General features: G+C 43.5%; 1 protein-coding gene across 2 annotated transcripts in view; it reads left to right on the top strand.

Annotated features, from left to right (window-relative positions):
- Positions 1 to 20,623, top strand: part of atp8b1 (ATPase phospholipid transporting 8B1) — a 154,081-nt gene that overhangs the window by 38,768 nt on the left and 94,690 nt on the right. The window contains exon 1 of one of the 2 annotated variants that reach the window (XM_078219959.1): positions 16,937 to 17,065. The exons of the other annotated variant lie outside the window; for it this stretch is intronic. The gene's annotated coding sequence lies outside the window, so the exon portion shown is untranslated. Of the gene's footprint in view, positions 1 to 16,936; positions 17,066 to 20,623 lie in introns of those variants that run through there. 2 annotated transcript variants of the gene reach the window in all.

The following is a 20,623-nucleotide window of genomic DNA, read 5'->3' as shown; positions in this document are numbered from 1 at the left end:
GAAAGATAGACTCAGTAACGGGAGCAATGAAACTATTATTGATTGTTGTAAAAATCCATCTGATTCACATCTTGCCGGCGATGGAAGTCTGAAAGACATGCTGATTAGATGCATTAGCCATGCTAAATTCTCCCTCAGTGTACCGAAACAGGCGCCAGGATGTGCTGAAAGACGTGTTGGTTAGGTGCATTGACCCAAATAGGCACCGGATTGTGGCGACTAAGGGAATTTCACAGTAACTTCATTACAGTGTTAATGTAAGCCTTACTTGTGACTGTTGTAGGGAAAAATCCCTTACCAGCACAGAATAGAAGCCGAGTCGCAAATCAAGGTTCAAAGCGTGTCTTTATTGTACAATTTACTAGGATCCTAGGGAGACCCCCGTAGCCAGCTCAGAAACAGTGGCTTGGCCACGTTGATCTCAATTGGATTACATCAGCCCTGGATCTTTATAGGGCTCCAAATTTGAGCGGGAACATTTGATTATGCATCTTTTTACAATATGTATAAAGTGGTCTGTCAGGTCAGGAAGTTCTCTGGGAGGCTTGTCAATTTGCATTTGTATGGTGTGTGTTCGTGTTAATGGGATTACTTGGTCCTGCCCCGGTGTCTAAATGCGTTTCCCATTATCATCTCTATGTGTCCCCTTATTTGAATTTGATCCTATTGTCCCGTGTCTGTGTTTCCTGCTTGTGAGATTGAGTGTTAATGTTATCCTGTCTTGTTGGATGTCTGGAGTACTTCATTCTAACCTTTTATTCTTATATCTTGGTTTATCAGATTTTTATGTCTGCCTTGGCCGAATTAGTAATGTTTCAGTGATAGCTTGGTTTTGATAACCCACTCTATGGCTCGTTTCATAGGGGTCTTGATCGTCCTTGACCAGTTTAAAATGCAGCTACAGGCTGTTGCTAGGCAGATTAGGGATCTCCCGCAGTTTCTGAAATTCGTGAGTCTCTCAGCTGTACAGGGGGGGACCCGATCGAATATCCATCCGGGGGTGCCCCTCTGCATTGTTGGCCCGTTATGAGTGGTGCCAATTAGTCCAATATGTAAATATGTTTGACGATGTAAAATATGGTTTTCTGTAAGATTTTCTCCTTCAGTCCCTCCTCTCGTCCAGGGGGTGCCATTCATGGCTGACCCCCCATGGACGACCTTCAGAGGAACAGTGATTTGTACAGCTGTTGTCCTTGTCGTTGCTCCTCTTCTTCTGTATCGTTGTTAAGTTCTTGCATCTGGATACTGGCAGTGGGTAGCATTCTTGATGTAATATTTGCACATATCACTTTAATACAGGTTAGGCCAAGGCAGACTGTGAACAGGATGGCTACTACTAGGATTAATCCCTTCATAATATATGCTCCCCAAACGGTGTTAAACAGCCATCCTAACCACCCATCAGTCCCTGTTAACCCCTGTTTAAAGTTATCCAATTGCTTTTGTATCCCGGACATGGCTGCTGTTATGTTTAGTGTCTCGTCGTGTACGTATGTGATGCATTTGTCCTTGATGATGGTGCATACCCCCCCTTGTCTGGCTAGCTGATAGTCCACCGCATATCTTGTTTGTTGTGTGTATAGTCTGAGTTCTGCGAGTTCTTGGTCAATTGCGCCTAATGCTTGTAGGGTGTTGTTTCCTAAAATGGTCAGTCCACATATGAAGAAGTTCCTATTACTGGCACTGATCACCCCTGCGGCGCCTCCCAGGGATAGTGTCCCCAGAAATCCATATCCTAAAGAAGACCCTAGTGTGACAGGGGCCTGCCAGTCGGAGCAAAATTCTGCGCTGATGGCCCTGGTCACTATGCGTTTCTGGACATGCCCCTCACTTGGGCATGGAACCGTGAGAGGTCTGATTGTCCCTACGGAAAAGAACCTTGGAGGCCTGTCTGTGGCCGTCATATATACATTTTTAAATAAAAACACGTACCCGTCTTTAACCCGATAACATGCATTTCCCCGGGGTCGTTTGACCGCATGGCCCCATCTTGTGGAACCTTCCCTCCCCCTGGACTGTCCACTTGATTGTACTTCTTGGTGAGAATCAAATGGATATGTCCCTGAGGCTGAGCTTACGTGGGTGCCGTTGCACTTGCCACACATAAGCTGCCTACCCGCGGTGACTGCAATGCATTTCTGTTGCTTGCAGTCACAGGTGAAGTGTCCTTCCCGGACCCGGCACTCCTGGAGAGCACAATGTGCCTCAGCGCACGAATCATTTTTAGGGACAAAGGCATGCACGCACCCCCATCCCTCTCCCTTAAAACATTGTGGGTAGTTCCCATGTGTCTCCTCCGGTTGGGGTCCCGTCCCCCTTAGAATTCCCGGCTCAGTGAGCTCTACACACCTTCCTTGTATCCCTTGCTTAAAGTACCCAATATGTTCTTTGCAGGGTGCCCCCGATGTGTCAATAGTGAATAACTCTTGTGGGAGCCACCCTGGTGTTGCGATGAATAGGGAGTTTACTGATCGCGCTGAGGGGTAACAAGCGGTCCTATTCCCATAGATCTGGATGTGTGTTTTCAGGAATAGGTTTCCTTCCATGATTGGTGGTTCTGCTCCCCTAACCCCCATATGTTGGAGTGTATTTACAATGGTCAGGGTTATTATCAGATATGTCCCTGTTCCCATATCGCTCTTTTTTTTCAACAGTATTTTAAAATTACAGTATATACAGAAAATAAACAGGCAATTAAATTAAAAGTAGTTGGTTCCGACGTCTTGATAGTAGATCTAGTCCTGGTTCCTGTGGAAGTTGAATGAGCAAAACGGTATTTTTTAGTTCATTTGTCCTCATATAGTTTTAATTGGGTCCAGTGTTTCCAGACCCCCTGTCCCCTTATATCTATACAGGCACAGGTATCTCCGCTAACAATGACCTCGTAAGGTCCGTGCCATCTTGGGGCAAATCCTGGTTTTGCAGGAAGCACTTTTGTTAATACCCGGCTCCCGGCTTTTGGGACTTCTGGTAATATTTCTGAGTCCCCCTCTGCGTCGACCTGTGCCTGATTAGAAATTACGGACCGGCGCATCCCCTTCAATTGGGTGCTAAGGTCTCGGATGTATTGTCGGATACATCCATTCATTTGTATGTAGTCTTATCAAAAGACATCGCTTTCCCCATTAAAATCACATGCCATAGAGTTCCGATCTTTATACGAGTACTCTTACACTATCTCTAATTTGATCATTTGTTTGCGTGCAAGCGCTACACCACAGTACTTCACAAAATAATTATGTCTTTATCAATGCCCAATATAGTATATGAATATATCATACAAAGTTGGTTAAGGCTTTTCAGGATTTGATGTTATTCTTGTGTCTATATGGCAGTGCTATACTGTATAATAAAAATAATCAAGCGGCAGTTGTATCATACCACTTTACACATCGTACCCGTGATATCCAAACCCTTTTAATTTAAGCCGTTTCTTTTTTTTTTAAACTGAGCTCCAGATCGAAACCCCCGCACTCTAGGAAAAGTAACAGGCGCCGAATCAAAATCAAAGCAGGTACAATACATACCAGTTATTTGATTAGGAACATTTTGGTTTCTTAACTGGCTAGGTTTTAAGCTTTGCAGTGCTTTTATATTTGGCAAACCTTGAACCTTGATGGCTCATGAAATTCTGACGGCAGTACATAATTTTAACTAGTTCAGAATACTAAACTATCTGACGTTCGCAAATCGCGATATTCTGCGATTAATACTGTATTTCACTGACTTGATATACTTTAAACTAATTCATAGACCTCAGTCTTTTGTTCCTGCTTTTCTACCTTTCCACAAAATAACTTATTTTCTTCTCTTAACTCCTCAACTAACTCTTATAATTTCTACTTCAAGACAAAGGAAAGAGCACATGCTTCCTTCCAAGGTTTAAATCCTTTCTTAACATTAAAACAAACAACAACAAAGCATCCACGCAACCACTTTGTTTAAACACACACACACATACACATGGAAGCTTCCAAAAGTCATTCCACAGTACATCCTTTTTCATTCAAACTTATCATTTCAGACTGGGATGAGTGTAAAACATTCAAAGAGAATACAGAACATTGATTAAGACAATCGCTTTTATTCTTCTTTCTTCCAAACTGTAATTAACTCAAAACAGAAGTAAATTCAAGAAATCCTATCACTTTAATCTTTAACAGTTTTAACACTCTCCCAGCCCCCTTCAAGGCATCTACATATATTCTCTCCCCCTCTTTCCTGTTTTGGATGGGAGCTACGGGTTGTGAGATTTCGACCAATGTTGGCCGATAAGTGGAGTGGACGGACACCGGCTTTTGTCGGGATTCACAGTCTTCTGTGGGCGTGGCTACACTAACCCTCTCTCTTCTGCCATCTCCCTGGCTTAAGGTTTCTCCTAGTCACCCTGGTGGATTCCGGGAGTGTGGTGCCCCCGGGGTTGTTCCATAGTTGTCCTGGGGTCTCCCATGCTTCCCCCAACATGTTGCCTCAGTGTGCCCTGGTTTATGGCAGTGGTCACAGCGAGGCCCGCCATTCTCAGGTTTCCCTTTGACTGGTGCCCCCCTGCAGAATCTAGCCGTATGCCCTGGCTGGCCACATGTGTAGCAGCTGAACCCGGTTCTCCCCCTATCTCCGTTATGGGGGGTTACAACTCTCTCTCGTCTGGGCTTGGTTTGGGCAGCCTTCTCTTCTCTTATCCCGCTAGCCCACTCGACTAGCTCGTCATAGTCTTGGGATGCTATCACCCCCATCTTAAGGATCTCTTGGTGTGCCTCTGAGAGCCCGTCCTTAAATGCCTGAACAAAAGCCCTGTCCCTCCTATCCGCGTCGTCTCGTCCTGAACATTCCATATATACCCCGAATAATCTCTCTCCAAATTCCGATGCACTTTCCCCCCGTCCTTGTTTAGTGTTTGTGATCCTGCTCCAATTAGTGGGGGAATTCCCTAAGACCCGTTGGACTTCGGTCTTGAATAATGTAAAGGGTGCCTGCTGGTCATCTATCTCAGCCGTTGTAGGAACGGCATGTGTCCATCTTCCTCCATTATAGTCCTGTGCTGCTTGAGCCGCTGGCCCTCCTGCTACCAACCTCCATTTATCCGCTGGACAGGCTGCCCTGACCAGCTGGTGTATGTCCCTTAAATGTAACTGGTGTCCTACCCAGAGCGAATCTAATTCGCCCCAAAATTCCAGGTTTGCGCTTCTGGGTTTTAACTTCCCCAGGGATGCCATAATCTGCTGCCTTTCCCCTGGCGTAAAAGGCTTATAGGTTGCCTTTGGTTGTGCTAACGTCCCTCCTCTCGTGACTGGCGCTAGATTATAATTGTCTATGTTTTCTTTTGATGCTGGAGTGGCTGTATGTTTCTGCACTGACTCGTATGGGCGCCGAGGGTCCGTTTCCTCTGATCTCTGCGTTATCTCCGCAGTGTTGTTTCTGTATTCTAACTCCCTCACTCTCTCCTGTAATACTTTAATTTGTTCTGTCTCTTTGTGTCTCTCCTCCATGGAGGCATTTACTTCCTCAATTAGTCCAGCTAACTGGGTCACTAATATTACTCCCATTACTTTTGTTTTGTCCCGTTTAACTCCGTCTACCCACTTTCTTTGATCTTCTAAAGTTTGTGATGCGTTCCACCCGTTCCGTTTCATCTTTGCAACAATCGCTTCTCTGGCTAACAGATACTTTAAAATGAGAGCTACTGCAGTTTCTCCCTTAACAACGTGGTCTGCCATTTTTCTGTCTAGCAGTCCTGCAACCCCCGTATGCTGGCTGCTACAGTAAAAGTGCCTCAACTCCTGTCACTGATACTGCCCCAGCACCGTCTGTATTGCTGTAGAGCCTCGTAGTGAGGTTCCAGTGGGTCTCTTTCCCCTGGGCTCCCCCAACTATTCCTGACACCTCACGCTTGGACTATTTTGTGTTGTCTTATTGGGATGTGTGCTGGTTGTTTAGTGGGTTTGTCCGCCCCTGTTCCCAGCCCCTCTAAGTACAACGCCTCCCGCTCGGCCACCACCCCCACTAGCAGGGTTGATCCGTTACCCCCCAAAACCGGGTATCCTGCTATGGGCTGTGGTGTTCCCTACAGACGAACAAGGTTATCAAACTCCGCCCGGGTCCCTAATGGATCCTCCGTCGTCGTGTCTCTTGGTCAGGATGGATCGGGTCCACTTTTCCTCAACACTTACACACCTGTACTCTGTTATCAAAGCCCCTGTTATAGTTAGTAACTGTATCGACTCTGAGGTTGTTCGTCCCTTCAGAGTCAGTGTTGTTACCCGATTTACACTGTCCGTGCCTTGCACCCTGAGTGCCTGTCTCTCTTAGCGCCCGCTTCAAAACCCAACCTTAGCGTGGGAGATTTCTCCTCTTAACGTCCAGTTTAGGGTAGGGCACCTTGAGTCAAGCACTCCCTTGTCCTATTGCCTTGGCACAGACAGCGGTTTCATTTACAATCCTGGGTTAGTTACACCAATTAGTTCTGCATGCGGTACTTATCTTTATATTAGTCTTAATTCTTTGTTATCAAATAGCCCAAAACCTGTTATCTTTACCTTTGGTCTTTTACTCCTATTAAAGTTAACAGTTACTTACCTTCTTCCACGCGGTTGTTCTGACCTGTACCTCTTTAGTGCGGACTTCTGTTTCAATTTAAAACTTAGGCAAGATTATACAGTTCTACAAGACAACAATACTCAAAACAGACAAACCCTAACCCTTAAAGGTACCTCACTTTGAACGGAGACCTGCACTCGCCTCTGACTGTTCTGGATTTGTATCAGATTCGTTTAATTTGATCCCGACTTTCAAACTGTGGTTATCAGTCAGAAGTCAGATATCAAATCCTGCTGTGACTACGCCATTTTGTTGTAGGGAAAAATCCCTTACCAGCACAGAATAGAAGCCGAGTCGCAAATCAAGGTTCAAAGCGTGTCTTTATTGTACAATTTACTAGGATCCTAGGGAGACCCCCGTAGCCAGCTCAGAAACAGTGGCTTGGCCACGTTGATCTCAATTGGATTACATCAGCCCTGGATCTTTATAGGGCTCCAAATTTGAGCGGGAACATTTGATTATGCATCTTTTTACAATATGTATAAAGTGGTCTGTCAGGTCAGGAAGTTCTCTGGGAGGCTTGTCAATTTGCATTTGTATGGTGTGTGTTCGTGTTAATGGGATTACTTGGTCCTGCCCCGGTGTCTAAATGCGTTTCCCATTATCATCTCTATGTGTCCCCTTATTTGAATTTGATCCTATTGTCCCGTGTCTGTGTTTCCTGCTTGTGAGATTGAGTGTTAATGTTATCCTGTCTTGTTGGATGTCTGGAGTACTTCATTCTAACCTTTTATTCTTATATCTTGGTTTATCAGATTTTTATGTCTGCCTTGGCCGAATTAGTAATGTTTCAGTGATAGCTTGGTTTTGATAACCCACTCTATGGCTCGTTTCATAGGGGTCTTGATCGTCCTTGACCAGTTTAAAATGCAGCTACAGGCTGTTGCTAGGCAGATTAGGGATCTCCCGCAGTTTCTGAAATTCGTGAGTCTCTCAGCTGTACAGGGGGGGACCCGATCGAATATCCATCCGGGGGTGCCCCTCTGCATTGTTGGCCCGTTATGAGTGGTGCCAATTAGTCCAATATGTAAATATGTTTGACGATGTAAAATATGGTTTTCTGTAAGATTTTCTCCTTCATGACTAATAAATAAACTTTAACATTTGAATCTGGTGCTGATGACTCCTCATTAGCATGCTGCGACTAAGGGATTTTCACAGTAACTTCATTGCAGTGTTAATGTGAGCCGACTTGTGACACTTCTAAATAAACTTTAAAACATCTGCCAACCGTGTCTGGTCTACATGTGACTCCAGACCCACAGCAATGCGCTCGACTCTCAACTATCTTTTGAAATGGCTACTCAGTTCAAGGACAATTAGGGATGGGCAACAAATCTTTGCCAGTGATGCCCACATTCCATGAAAGAGAAAAGGAAATCTCTTGGATCAGTCAACTACGTTAAAGGTGTTTCAAAGTTTGGTTTGTATAATGAGCTGCCTAATTCCACAGTTAGTTAAGCACTTCCAGACAATTAGATCGTTAATAAACTTGGTTCAAATTGTGTCTACGTCTGTTGCAGAAATGAAGCACTTGCGCTTATTTCACAGAAGTCTATATAACCCTGTTCACAAGTACATAACCTCTGCACCTCTATCCTATTGCTGAAGACAGCTGTTTGCTCCTTTTTGCTTGAGTACCAATTGAACCTTGCTCTTCCGATGGCATGGACAGCACAGTGGTTAGCACTACTGATTCACAGTGCCAGGGACTCGGGTTCGATTCCCGGCTTGGGTCACTGCCTGTGTGGAGTTTGCACATTCTCCCCGTGTCTGCGTGGGTTTCCTCCGGTTTCCTCCCACATTCTGAAAGATGTGCTGGTTAGGTGCATTGACTTGAATAGGCGCCGGACTGTGGTGACCAGGGGTATTTCACGGTAACTTCATTGCAGTGTTAATGTAAGCCTTACTTGTGACTAATAAAGTAACTTTTGAATCTGGTGCAGATGACTCCTCATTAGCATGCTGCGATCCTGTCTCCCGTCCAAAGCTGGTGGGAATGGATTTCTTCCAGTATCCTCCTACAGCCCAAAGATGTGCAGGTTAGGTGGATTGGCCATGCCAAATTGCCCCTTAGTGTCCAAAGATGTGTAGGGGGAATTAGCCAGGTAAATGCAAAGGGTTATGAGGATAAGGCAGGGGAGGGGGCCTGGGTGGGATGTTCTATCAGAGAGTCAGTGCAGACTCTTTCTGCACTGCAGGGATTCTGTCATCCCTAAAGGTGAGCAAGTATTGAATCTCATGGAGTGGAGGGGCAACATCACTTTCTTTCTTTAACTCACAAGGAATATATTTTTAAAAAGATAAATCTGAGTTACATGTGCCTCCTATAACGCCAATCAATTCAGACCCCAGCTTTTCTAGGCAGACGCGAGACTCTGGCAAATGGGAAGGTGGAATCATAGAATCCCTACAGTGCAGAAGGAGGCTACTCGGCCCATCAAACCTGCACTGACAACAAGGCCATATCCTTGTAACCCCATGTATTCACCCCGTTAGCCCCCCTAACATAAAGGGACAATTTAGCATGGCCAGTCCAACTAACCCGCACATCTTTGAACTGTGGGAGAAAACTGGAGCACCCAGAGGAAACCCACACAGACACTGGGAGAACTTGCAAACTCCACACAGTCACCCAAGGCGAGAATCAAACTCTGATCTCTGGCGCTGTGAGGCAGCAGTGCTTGTCACTGTGCCTCCCTTTCTCTTGCTTGAATTCAGCTGTAAAAGTGGGATCGTGCCCGGCCCATATGTTCATTACAGTTCAATTTGCTGAGACTATTTGGACCTGAGCTATCCTTCAGAAGGGTTAATGCTTTCTTTGATCAGCTTCTGCTTGTCCAAGTACTCAATTCATCTGTTGATTTTAGGAACTTCCTCGCAATTCGCAAACTTCTGTTGACTTTTTTTAGGTACAGCTGATAGTCTGTCCATTATCCACCATGAAAACTGATGTCCTTTGGTATCAGTTTCCATGGTGGACAGAGTCATCCTTTGTTTGAAAGGAAACCTGCCATTTTCTTATTACAGTAAGAAGTCTCACAACACCAGGTTAAAGTCCAACAGGTTTATTTGGTAGCAAATACCATAAGCTTTCGGAGCACAGCTCCTCCGTCAGATGGAGTGGATATCTGTTCTCCAACAGTGCACAGACACAGAAATCAAGTTACAGAATACTAATTAGAATGCAAATCTCTACAGCCAGCCAGGTCTTAAAGGTACAGATAATGTGGGTGGAGGGAGCATTCAACACAGGTTAAAGAGATGTGTATTGTCTCCAGACAGAACAGCTAGTGAAATTCTACAAGCCCAGGAGGCAAGCTGTGGGGGTTACTGATAATGTGACGTGATAATGTCACATTACAGTAATGTGACATTATCACGTCACATTATCAGTAACCCCCACAGCTTGCCTCCTGGGCTTGTAGAATTTCACTAGCTGTTCTGTCTGGAGACAATACACATCTCTTTAACCTGTGTTGAATGCTCCCTCCACCCACATTATCTGTACCTTTAAGACCTGGCTGGCTGTAGAGATTTGCATTCTAATTAGTATTCTGTAACTTGATTTCTGTGTCTGTGCACTGTTGGAGAACAGATATCCACCCCATCTGACGAAGGAGCTGTGCTCCGAAAACTTATGGTATTTGCTACCAAATAAACCTGTTGGACTTTAACCTGGTGTTGTGAGACTTCTTACTGTGCTTACCCCAGTCCAACGCTGGCATCTCCACATCATTTTCTTATTATGCATTGTCATCCCTCCTACCTGTTTAGTAGACCCACCCTTCTCTTTCGCTTTTCTGTTGTGTTGGTGTGCGTGTAATATTTTGTTTTATGATGCTCCTGTGAACTGCCGTGGGGGTTTCATTACATTAAAGGCACTCAGCACAGTTTATAAACAAATATTTTCCTGGAAGTAGAACTGGAGACTTTTTTTTTAACTATATTGGGCCTTTTGCTTTCTATGCAAGTCTTCTGAATGAAAATAATGACAAGAGGTTTGCACCACATTTACTTTCCCCACCCTCCCCATAGGAATAGGGAATTTAATATCTCTTTGTCGCCTCTCCCTGTTTCTTCAGAGTTGCACAACATCATTGGGCGAGGCCCAAATTGAAATTGCTGTCTTTGTATGCACTGTCATCCTTTTCCATGTCGTTAAGTGACGCAATCCAATTAGTCTCAGCAACAAAAGTTCAAATAGCCAATTTACTGAGAGTCAGAAACTTGCATTTATGTTGCAATTATCCTGGATGCCAGACTTCTGAATGCTTTACAGTCAGTTAAGTGCATTTGAAATGTAGTTACTTTTGTAATGAATTCATGGTTTCTAGTAATCTTTTACATTGTAATTTTTAGTTCTGTGAAGATCAAAATTTAACTGTAGAAACTGTCGTTGGGTCGAAACTCTTGGAATTTCCTCGCTAACAGCATTGTGGCTGTACCTACACAACATTGACTGCAATGGTTGAATAGGGCAGTTCACCACCACCTTTCTGAAGGGCAATTACAAATGGAGACTATGTGCTGGCCTGGCCAGTTAATGTCCACATCCCATGAATGGAATAAGAAAAAGAAATGTAGGCCACGAGGTCCGGGGATATATTGACTTTTAATATGTTGGCTTTTAATCCCGCTAAAATTCCCCAGTACATTTATTGAAGTGCCTTTTTAAATGATTTAAGTGCTGTCAGAGAAAATCACTTGTAGAAATGCTAAGTCATGAGCAGATCAAGAATTCCAGGAGCAAACGTGCCTGGCTGTAATGATGGGTATTGCAATTCACACTCAGCTAAAGTAAACATGAACTCCTGGCAGGCTCATATCATGCTGATTTTCAAGGACCAGTCAAAAATGAAAAATTATGAATGCATAAGCAGATAATAGGAAGGTTGTAGGAATGGATCATTAGGGATTCAATGTGTGACTACATTGACTGTGAAGGTATGAGAAACTTGTGATGTAGTTTCTGGAAAAGGTTATATCATTGCATTCAAGTTGAAGTTTTCAATAGACTACCACATTTCAATGGATGAGTGGCCTGGTAGAGAGTGTACAGTTTGTAATTTTTCCTGCAAGTTTCTGACAATGACAATGTGTGACCAGGGTTCCTGTACAAACATGAAAGTCCTGTGGAAGTGAAGGGCCAATCCTGGGATGGAGAGAGAATCAATTTCATCCTTGGAAACCAGTTTTAATCTAAAGTTTATTTATTAGTCACAAGTAAGGCTTACATTAATATGACACTAATAAATAAGTTTTAACTTTCTAAAAAAAAGTAAGTAGTATCTTCTCTCTTTCCCCATTCCATCAGTTATGTCTAGATTATAGAAATTGCATCACAGAAGGAAACATCCAGGTCATATTCTCTTACTGGTGTTAACTCTCGAATGCTATTTTGTATGCCACTTTGTTTAATTTTATTTTAGCACACAAATAACTGCAGTTCCTCTTGGATGTTCTAGTCTGTGTCAGTAGCTAATTTTGGGCAAGTATCCCATGTTCTAAACCCTCTGTGTGAGAAAGAGACCCTGTGTACAGAAAAGCTCAGAATTACTCAGATTGGGCAGCAACTTTGGAGAAACCACCAGTTAGCATTTCAGAACTATGCTGCCTAACGCGAGTCTAATCTTTTTATATTTTTCCAATATCATAGAATTTTCCATCATCTTACTACTTCAATTCAAAATTAGCACAATAACTAATTTCCTTTATTATTCTTGCCAACTGATGCCAATGGTCTAAATGCAGGTCGTTATGACCAATCCACAGGCGAGGTTACCAAATTTGTCATCCCAGGAAGGGGGATGGCTTCTTTTCTTTATTCAACTCCCTCAGTTGGTCGTAATAAGATTAATTTAAAAAGGATCCCTTCCCTTGAGGATACCTTTTCCCACCCCAATATTTCTGTTCTGAAAGCCAATTTAGAATCTCTCAGTGCAGAAGAAGGCCATTTGGCCCACGAGTCCGAATTGACCACAATCCCATCCAGACTGTATCCCCATAAACCCCATTTACTTCACCTAACTAGTGCCGTTGACACTAAGGGGCACTTTAGCATGCCCATTCCACCTAACCCACATATCTTTGGAGTGTGGGAGGAAACTGGAGCACCCGAAGGAAACAGTGCAAACTCCCCACACAGTGACCCAAGCTGAGAATCGAACCCAGGTCCCTGGTGCTGTGAGGTAGCAGTGCTAATCACTGTGCCACCGTGCTGCCTATGAATTTAAGCAAGCTTTCTTGAGTTTGTGGGTTTATTAGCTACAAATTGGAAGAAAAACAATTAAAGCACATGCATATACATTCACACAGATGAGAATTGAGTCCAACAGTAAGTTTCAAAAATATGAATCAATCTTTGACTTTTGCGTGAGGAGTAGATGGTGAAACGTTGTGACTTCAGTAGTGTTGACTTCCGGTGAATAGTTTTCTGTGGTTTAGATGAGAAGCTGCCCTGTTTCCTTTTCAGCTGTGGATTTGCTTATGTTTATTGATTGGCCTCATCTTTTATTGTCCTTTTTAGTGTGTGCTGCAGAGAGGGTAGAACATGCTACGACACGTGCAAAACTGCAGCAGAAGCAAAGCGATTGATGTATGTGTGTGTTCAAGGCTCTCACTATTGGATCGCTTCCTTTGAATGCTTTGCATCAATTGACACAACACTGAAACAATTGGTGTTCTTTCAGAGGACGTCAGTTTGACCAGGGAAAACTGATCAGCTTGGTTTGTGCTTCTCTGAGCACCAAATTGCAGTGAATAACAGCAAAAGTATTGATAGACTGGTAGCACTAGGGACCCAGGTTCAATTCCCAGCTTGGGCCACTATCTGTGTGGAGTCTGCACGTTCTCCCCGTGTCTTCGTGGGTTTCCTCCGGGTGCTCTGATTTCCTCCCACGGTCCAAAAGACATGCTGGTTAGGTGCATTGGCCATGCTAAATTCTCCTTCAGTGTACCCAAACAGGTGCCCAAGTGTGGTGACTAGAGGATTTTCACAGTAAATGTAAAAAATCTACTTGTGACTAACAAATAAACTTTTTATAAGCAGATGAAAAGTGAAATACTAGAAATCTGAAATACAAACAAAATGTTGAAAAGACTCAGATTGGGCATTATCTGTAGAAAGAGAGAAACACTTAATGTTGGGCGGTGGACGTTTCATCACAACAGAGAAGGTTAGAAATGCGATGGGTTTTGAGTAAGACCGAACAAATGAGAAGTTGTTGTGTGATTGGGTCAAAGGCAAGACCGATCAAGTGATGAAAACGATGGTGCAAGACCAAAGAAGATCGTCATGGGGCAAGCCAAGAAACAAAATATACGAGGAAGGTGTAAATGGGAATAGCAGAATAATTACCAACTGCTATGGTCCAAAAAACTGGGCAGAGGTTATCATCTGGAATTGTTGAACCCAATGACCTGCATTTTACCAATCTCCATGATGGTGGGAATAGAGGTGGTGGAAGGCCAGTGAAATAGGGAGGTTTGCCGGTTGGGACTGCTACCTGATGCATTCCCATTACCTGGGAAAATTCCCAGCAGTGGAATTGAGACAGTCCGGTGTATGGCTTGGCTACTTACTGAATAGAAGTAGGGAGTTAATTTTCATCATTAAGGCCTCTGTTAGGGAGCCACCAGCATGTTAGTTCACGTCAACAGCCTCCTTGTGGCAGCCTATAATGCCATTGAAGTCAGAGGCTCAATGCCCCATGGAAGGTTGTGGGCAGGAAAGGTAGCTCCCTCAACCCACCTCTTCACCTGGAGAGCTTTCCCCTCCAATGGGTGAAGTATTCCTCCCTCAGCCATTCTGAATTTTCAAGTTGGGCGGCATGGTAGCACAGTGGTTAGCACTGCTGCTTCACAGCTCCAGGGACCTGGGTTCGATTCCCGGCTTGGGTCACTGTCTGTGTGGAGTTTGCACATTCTCCTCGTGTCTGTGTGGGTTTCCTCCCACAGTCCAAAGATGTGCAGGTTAGGTTGATTGGCCATGCTAAAATTGCCCCTTAGTGTCCTGAGATGCGTAGGTTAGAGGGATTAGTGGGTAAATATGTAGGGATATGGGGGTAGGGCCTGGGTGGGATTGTGGTCGATGCAGACACGATGGGTCAAATGGTCTCTTTCTGCACTGTAGGGTATGTATGATTTATCAATGAATTGCACTTTACTGTTCAAGGGTGCCTGCATGCTGAGGCACCCTTTACACTCCTGACTTGCTTCAGAGCACCCACCCTCTGGGTTGGCAGCATTGGCAACTCTCTCATCGGCAATTGCCCACTGCCAGCAAGTGTGGGATCCCCATTTGGTCCCAATATTGGGATCTTGAGACCCACAGTAAAATTCAGTGCACTGAGTCTCGAAGGGGAGGCGATGGCCTCATGGTATTATCACTAGACTATTAATCCAGAAAATCAGCTAATGTTCTGACGACTTGGGTTCAAATCCCATCACAGCAGATGGTGGAATTTGAATTCAATAAAAAAAAATCTGGAATTAAGAATCTACTGATGACCATGAAACCATTGTCGATTGTCGGAAAAACCTATCTGGTTCACTGATGTCCTTTAGGGAAGGAAATCTGCTGGCCTACATGTGACTCCAGAGCCACAGCAATGTGGTTGACTCTCAACTGCCCTTGGGGCGTCGAGAGATGGGCAATTAAATGCTGGCCAGCCAGCAACACCCATGTCCTGCAAATGAATTTTTTAAAAAAGAAGGCTGTCAAATGTCTCTTTGGAAGACAATGTTCCCTGAATTTCATTGAAACCATAAGTGGTTGTTGTTGAGTTTTTTTGTGATTTGCAGATTTTGTTCCATGGGACTTTACTTCTATTAACCAAACAATTCAAATAATGTTTCTATTTGATCCATATTGTGAAATTCCTTTTCATCTGCCGGATCCAAACAATGTCCCACCCTCCCCAACACCCTGAGAAAGTAACCGCTCCAAATTATTGAGCAAATTTCCTTTTGTGTGTTGTGGCATTGTTAAAGGTGTTTATAGGAGTGCAAGGTTTAGTTATGGGAGTGGCTGTTGATCCAAAACCTAAAATCCACTGTGCACCCTGTAAATGTGTAACTGCCAATTTTCATTTTTTTCCCAAGTTTTGTTTAAAGTAATCAGTGACTCAGCATTGCTGGAAATACACTCAGTATGGATTTAAGTTTCCCGCTGAAGCTTTTCATTGTTTAGATGCTGATTAAGTTGTTGTGTTTCAATTAGTGTGGTTTTAAAACTTCAAATTGCAGTGTTAAAAATAAATCCCTGTTGGTGAAAACAGCAGGCGAGTTCTTAAAATGCTCCCATGGACATTGCACTGATGAAGGCATTAACCCATTTAAAATAAACATGTTAATGCTGAGGTTCAACTGGTGGATAGAGATAAGTTTACTCTATGTTAAGCATTCATCTATTATCGGCAGCTGCAATTTCAAACGGGCATGGTTTTCAGTTTGAGAGGTTTATATTGTCTTGGAGTGCAAAATGTGCGTCAATGAGCATTCTATCTTTTTTTTAAAAAAGAGTGCAGTTTGTAGACATCAAGAACTGAATTTTGTGTTTTGGGATGTGCTGACTTTCTTCAGCTTGGACTGGTGACTTGATTTTACTTGTTCACTGTCGTCCTTCACAATTCATTACCGTGCTAAACAAATAATCTTTGCAGAGTCAAACAGAAACTTGTCCAGCTTTTGAGGATAGTGAATATTAATCATGGGCGACAACTGATTGACAAATCAATGAACATCCCTTCCCAGATATTACGGTAATGTGCCAAAGTAAAACCATAAATTTGGATTGGGTGTATTGCTATGAGAGTCGTATCTATTCAACGTTGAGTGCCGAATCGTCCGGTTTGTGGTCCAGACCTTCATGCAAGTTGAAATTATGATAATTGGCAATTGCCATTAATTATAGCAACTAAGTTGGTCTTATTATCTCTGCACCTGTTTTCACCATTTTGGCGGAAATATCTGAGTGCACAGGCTGAAATGCTGATAGTCGATATTAATCATTGGCTGGAGTTTGAATGGCGCTTGGCTTGATAGAAATTGCTGAAGGTGGGCAGTGCTACATTAGTTTGACCATTAACTAGAGACTGGGCATTGCAGCCACATTAAACAAATATGCTGCCTTACCTGAGGCCGAGTAGGAATTGTTGCCAGAGGAACCTTTCCATCAGACAGCGTGTAATCGTGTCCTCCAAATGACTAATAGCTCCAGTTATTATAGTACTGACATCAAAGAAATATAGGAGTGAGGGTTATGATCATATACAAGGCTCGACACAGTTCCTTTTGAAGGTACAAAGGTGTGTTTGCTCTCGAGAGATGGCAAAAGAAGTCGAACGATTTAACTAAGTTTGAGACTGAGGTCTGCTAACGTCTCTCTATGTATGGGTGGAAGAAAGTTTTGCAGCAAACTCGTGCAATCTTTAATTGCCTGCATTTTATTCCTCTGGTTTAGAGAAAGGTAAGCTACTTGTTTCATTTTGCAATCAGTATAGCTGAATCAATATTATTTGAAGGTAACGACAATCGCTCTTCCCCCAGAACTACAAACTGAATAATGTAGCCATTTTTTTTTTGGCTTGGTTATTTCCGATTATTTTGTTGTGATATGACAAATCTAAGCGCATTGCAAATACAGTTGGGTTTCATTCTGCTCCCGAAAGAATGCTACGGTAAGCATTTGTGTGATTAAATTGAGATTCCACTCGGAGAATTGTGAACACTGAATTACCACTTCATGCAAATATAAAAGCAAAATGCTGTGGAGCTGGAAATCTGTGACATCCCTCCAGGAGACGATTGTATCAAAGAACAAAGAACAGTACAGCACAGGAAACCGGCCCTTCGGCCCTCCAAGCCTGTGCCGCTCCTTGGTCCAACTAGTGCTCCGCTTTCAGTTGAACTTGATCCCATTTTAAAAAAAGTATAACATGGCTGAAGTAAGCTATTACGATTAAACTTCATGCTATTTGAACTTGGCATGAAAATTTTGGAGGGATGATATGTACGTGTGCAAACATGTGCCCAGCAGCACTCCAGGAGCTTAAGTCATTTCAATTTGATTTCCTTAATGGGTAATACATAAAATAACCATTTTAATCTGAACGATTAAAAGTAGGGGTGGCATGGTAGCACAGTGGTTAGCACTGTTGCTTCACAGCGCCAGGGATCGGGTTCGATTCCCAGCTTGGGTCACTGTCTGTGTGGAGTTTGCATGTTCTCCCCGTGTCTGTGTGGGTTTCTTCCGGGTGCTCCGGTTTCCTCCACATTTTGAAAGGTGTGCTGGTTAGGTGCATTGACCCGAATAGGCGCCGGACTGTGGCGACTAGGGGAATTTCACAGTAACTTCATTGCAGTGTTAATGTAAGCCTTACTTGTCACTAATATATAAACTTTACTTTTAGATTTTTTCTGCTCTTCGCATTTGCTCTGTTACAAAGTTACCATTCAGCCTGTTGTCTTGTCAGCAAAACGAGATTTTTAATAAAATCTCGCTGCACATTTTCATCCCACTTTCCGGCACTTGGTCTGTAGTCTTGCATGCTACAGTCCTTCAGATGCAGATCCAGGAACCTTTTTAAATGAGTTTCGTGCTCCAGCCCTAACCACCAATTTGGGCAGTGAATTGTAGATGCCACCATACTCTGGGTGAAAAACATTTTCCTCATCTCCCCTTTAATCCTTCTACCAAACGCTTCAAACCTTAATTCAACTCTCAGCCAGTGGAAGCAGGACTGCCTTGTGTAGGCCTCTCATAATTTAGTACACCTCAACAATGCCACCCATCAGCCCCCTCTCCTAAGTTTAAAAGAAAAAAATTAGCCAGTCCAATCTTTCCTCGTAGCTGCAAGTTTCAAGCCCTGGTGACATTCCTGTAAATCTCCTCTGAGCGCTCTCCAGGACAACTCAGTCCTTCTGCAATGTGATGACCAGAACTATATACACAATTCCAGCTGTTGCCCAACCAGTATTTTGTACAGTTCCATCATTCCATCCCTGCTTTTATGTTCAATATCTTGTCCAATAAAAGAAAGTATTGCCTATATTTTATTTCCTACCTTTTCCACTTGTCCTTCCATCTTCAAGAACCTGTGCACAGGCACTCCAAGGTGCACTTCCTCAATTCCTCTCAATATCTTCCCATTCACTGAGTGTGCTTTGTTTGCCATCCCCAAATGCATTACTTAACTATTTTCCAGACTGAATTCTATTTGCTAGTTTTCTGCCCACTATTGATCGCATTCTGGAGACAACAGCTATCCTCAGTGTTCAAATTTGTTCATGTTGCATAGTGTGGACCTTTTTGAGTCCTCCCCTAACTCTCTCAGTATTTTCAAAAAGCTCTGAAGATGTTTATCATACTCTGCACAGACGGCAATTTTAATATATAAAGAAATATTCGAAACATCGTATGGAAAAAAAATGCAAATCAGCTGCATTCAACGGTGTTGGAGGTCAAATTGATTTTAAAGGGTATTTCCATCAGACTGTCCCAATAAACTGTAGGTGCAACATGCATAAAAGATGAGCAACAATTATGGCCGAGCAAGCCACTCGGCTGCGTCCAACTGCTACAAAGAAAGCAAGAAGGAATGAAACTGGACGAGCCATCTGGTATCAACCTAAGCACCAGAAATGCCACTGGTAAACCCATACCTATCAATCCTCAAGTCCTCTTTACTATCATCTGGTGGTTTGTGCCAAAATTTAGAGAGCTGCCTCATGGACATCACAGCAGGAACTCCCCAGGGTCTTGTCCTCGGCCCAACCATCTTCAGATGCTAAATCAATGACCTTCCTTCTCTTAAAGTCAGAATTGGGAGTGTTTGCCGATGACTATGTTCAGCAGCATTTGTGACAACTCAGATACTGAAGCAGTCCTTGTCTGAATGCAGCAAACCTGGACAATATCCAGCTTTGCATTAACTAGTGGCAAGTAACGTTCAAAGAAACATATAAACATAGAAAAATAGGAGCACGAGGAGGTCGTTCAGTCCTTCAAGCCTGCTCTGATATTCATCATGGTCATGACTGATCATCCTACTCACTAGCCTGATCCCACCTTCATTCAAGCCATAGAAGTGCCAGGCAATGACCATCTCCAACAAGATGGGGTCTAACCATGTCACTGGCATTGCCATGGCTGAATCCTGCACTATCAACGTCCTGGGTGTTACTATTGGCCAGAAACTGAAGTACACTAGCCATAGAAATATTGTGACTACAAGAGCAGGTCAGAGGCTAGAAATCCTGTGGTGACTTGCTTGCCTCCGATCCCCTAAAGCCTGTCCACAAACTACAAGGCTCTAGTCAAGAGTGTGATGGAATCCTCTCCATTTGCTTGGATGAGTACAACTCCAACAACACTGAAGAAGATCAACACCGTCCAGGACAAGGGGTGGGCAATTCATAGTGGCTCAGCCAGCGATGTCCATATCCCTTTTTTAAAAAGTTTATTCATTATTAGTGTCACAAGTAGGCTTACATTAACACTGCAATGAAGTTACTGTGAAAATCTCCTCGTTGCCACACTCCGGCGCCTGTCTGGGTACACTGAGGGAGAAATTAGCATGGTCAATGCACCTAACCAGCACGACTTTCGAACTGTGGGAGGAAACCCACGCAGACACTGGGAGAACATGCAGACTCTGCACAGACAGTGACCCAAACTGGGAATCGAACCTGGGTCCCTGGTGTTGTGAGGCAGCAGTGCTAACCACTGTGTCACCGTGTCAACCTTAAATGAATAAAAATAAAGACATTCAATGTAGAAAAATAACTCAATTTACACTGATGCTTTAGCATTTAAAAGTTTGACACCAAACCTGGGGATGGAGAGATGGAATAGCAGTCATTAAAAACATTTTTCAGATGTGTCTCAAAGGAGAAAGCTGTGGCGAGTTTCAAGGTGCAGATTTTTATGCTATGAACCTGGATGGCTGAAGGCATGATGGTAAATGGGACAGTAATTGGTGCGATGCATTAGGTGCGAGAGGCAAACTTTTGGGAGTGTAGTGAC

This window comes from Mustelus asterias, chromosome 1, assembly GCF_964213995.1.
Source record: "Mustelus asterias chromosome 1, sMusAst1.hap1.1, whole genome shotgun sequence".
In the NCBI taxonomy this organism is placed as follows: Eukaryota; Metazoa; Chordata; class Chondrichthyes; order Carcharhiniformes; family Triakidae; genus Mustelus; species Mustelus asterias.
Note: the sequence above shows the minus strand (reverse complement) of the source record. Positions and strands in the feature narration are given on the sequence as shown.